Below are 3,311 nucleotides of genomic sequence, written 5' to 3' on the forward strand. Positions count from 1 at the left end.
GTGATAGTTTGACTTCTTCTTTGCCGATTTGGATGCCTTTAATTTCTTTTTGTTGTCTGATTGCTGAGGCTAGGACTTCTAGTACTATATTGAACAGCAGTGGTGATAACGGACATCCCTGCCGTGTTCCTGACCTTAGCGGAAAAGCTTTCAGTTTTTCTCCATTGAGAATGATATTTGCGGTGGGTTTTTCATAGATGGCTTTGATAATGTTGAGGTATGTGCCTTCTATCCCTACACTTTGAAGAGTTTTAATCAGGAAGGGATGCTGCACTTTGTCAAACGCTTTTTCAGCATCTATTGAGAGTATCATATGGTTCTTACTCTTTCTTTTATTAATGTATTGTATCACATTGATGGATTTGCGGATGTTGAACCAACCTTGCAGCCCTGGAATAAATCCCACTTGGTCGTGGTGAATAATCCTTTTAATGTACTGTTGGATCCTATTGGCCAGTATTTTGGTGAGAATTTTCGCATCTGTGTTCATCAAGGATATTGGTCTGTAATTCTCTTTTTTGGTGGGATCCTTGTCTGGTTTTGGGATCAAGGTGATGCTGGCCTCATAGAATGAGTTTGGAAGTTTTCCTTCCATTTCTATTTTTTGGAACAGTTTCAGGAGAATAGGAATTAATTCTTCTTTAAATGTTTGGTAGAATTCCCCTGGGAAGCCGTCTGGTCCTGGACTTTTGTTTGTTTGGAGATTTTTGATGACTGTTTCAATCTCCTTACTGGTTATGGGTCTGTTCAGGTTATCTATTTCTTCCTGGTTCAGTTGTGGTAGTTTATACATCTCTAGAAATGTATCCATTTCTTCCAGGTTGTCAAATTTGTTGCCATAGAGTTGCTCGTAGTATGTTCTTATAATTGTTTGTATTTCTTTGGTGTTGGTTGTGATCTCTCCTCTTTCATTCATGATTTTATTTATTTGCGTCCTTTCTCTTTTCTTTTTGATAAGTCTGGCCAGGGGCTTATCAATCTTATTAATTCTTTCAAAGAACCAGCTCCTAGTTTTGTTGATTTGTTCTATTGTTTTTTTAGTTTCTATTTCATTGATTTCTGCTCTGATCTTTATGATTTCTCTTCTCCTGCTGGGTTTAGGCTTTCTTTGTTGTTCTCTCTCCAGCTCCTTTAGGTGTAGGGTTAGGTTGTGTATTTGAGACCTTTCTTGTTTCTTGAGAAAGGCTTGCACTGCTATATATTTTCCTCTCAGGACTGCCTTTGTTGTGTCCCACAGATTTTGAACTGTTGTGTTTTCATTATCATTTGTTTCCATGAATTTTTTCAATTCTTCTTTAATTTCCTGGTTGACCCATTCATTTTTTAGAAGGATGCTGTTTAGTCTCCATGTATTTGCGTTCTTTCCAAATTTCCTCTTGTGATTGAGTTCGAGCTTCAGAGCATTGTGGTCTGAAAATATGCAGGGAATGATCTCGATCTTTTGGTACCGATTGAGACCTGATTTATGACCCAGGATGTGGTCTATTCTGGAGAATGTTCCATGTGCACTAGAGAAGAATGTATATTCTGTTGCTTTGGGATGGAATGTTCTGAATATATCTGTGATGTCCATCTGGTCCAGTGTGTCATTTAAGGCCTTTATTTCCTTGTTGATCTTTTGCTTAGATGATCTGTCCATTTCAGTGAGGGGAGTGTTAAAGTCCCCTGCTATTATTGTATTACTGTCGATGTATTTCTTTGATTTTGTTATTAATTGGTTTATATAGTTGGCTGCTCCCATGTTAGGGGCATAGATATTTAAGATTGTTAGATCTTCTTGTTGGACAGACCCTTTGAGTATGATATAGTGTCCTTCCTCATCTCTTATTATAGTCTTTGGCTTAAAATCTAATTGATCTGATATAAGGATTGCCACCCCAGCTTTCTTCTGATGTCCATTAGCATGGTACATTGTTTTCCACCCCCTCACTTTAAATCTGGAGGTGTCTTCGGGTCTAAAATGAGTTTCTTGTAGGCAGCATATGGATGGGTTTTGTTTTTTTATCCATTCTGATACCCTGTGTCTTTTGATTGGGGCATTTAGCCCATTAACATTCAGGGTAACTATTGAGAGATATGAATTTAGTGCCATTGTATTGCCTGTAAGATGATTGTTACTGTATATTGTTTCTGTTTCTTTCTGATCTACTACTTTTAGGGTCTCTCTTTGCTTAGAGGACCCCTTTCAATATTTCCTGTAGAGCTGGTTTGGTGTTTGCAAATTCTTTCAGCTTTTGTTTGTCCTGGAAGCTCTTTATCTCTCCTTCTATTTTCAATGATAGCCTAGCCGGATATAGTATTCTTGGCTGCATGTTTTTCTCGTTTAGTGCTCTGAATATATCATGCCAGTTCTTTCTGGCCTGCCAGGTCTCTGTGGATAGGTCCGCTGCCAATCTAATGTTTTTACCCTTGTATGTTACAGACTTCTTTTCCCGGGCTGCTTTCAGGATTTTCTCTTTGTCGCTAAGACTTGTAAATTTTACTATCAGGTGACGAGGTGTGGACCTATTTTTATTGATTTTGAGGGGCGTTCTTAGCATCTCCTGGATTTTGATGTTTGTTCCCTTTGCCATATTAGGGAAATTCTCTCCAATAATTGTCTCCAATATACCTTCTGCTCCCCTCTCTCTTTCTTCTTCTTCTGGAATCCCAATTATTCTAATGTTGTGTCGTCTTATGGTGTCACTTATCTCTCGAATCCTCTCCTCGTGTTCCAGTAGTTGTTTGTCTCTCTTTTGCTCAGCTTCTTTATTCTCTGTCATTTGGTCTTCTATGTCACTAATTCTTTCTTCTGCCTCATTTATCCTGGCAGTGAGAGCTTCCATTTTTGATTGCACCTCATGAATAGCTTTTTTGATTTCAACTTGGTTAGATTTTAGTTCTTTTATTTCTCCAGAAAGGGCTTTTATCTCTCCGGAGAGGGTTTCTCTAATATCTTCTATGCCTTTTTCGAGCCCGGCTAGAACCTTGAGAATTGTCATTCTGAACTCTAGATCTGTCATGCTACCTATGTCTGTATTGATTAGGTCTCCAGCCTTCGGTACGGCCTCTTGTTCTTTTTTTTGAGGTGAGTTTTTCCGCCTTGTCATTTTGTCCAGGTAGGATTTGCTTTCTCCTGCTGTGGAATTCCGCTGTTCTTGGTGACTGAAGTTGGTTTTGGATGGTTTCTTGTTGATCTTCTGGGGGAGGGGCCTGTTGTAGTGATTCTCAAGTGTCTTTGCCGCAGGCGGAATTGCACCGCCCTTGCCAGGGGCCGGGCTAAGTAATCCGCTCGGGTTCGCTTTCGGGAGCTTTTGTTCCCTGAGCGCTTT

This window comes from Martes martes, assembly GCF_963455335.1.
Source record: "Martes martes genome assembly, chromosome: 2".
NCBI lineage: Eukaryota > Metazoa > Chordata > Mammalia > Carnivora > Mustelidae > Martes > Martes martes.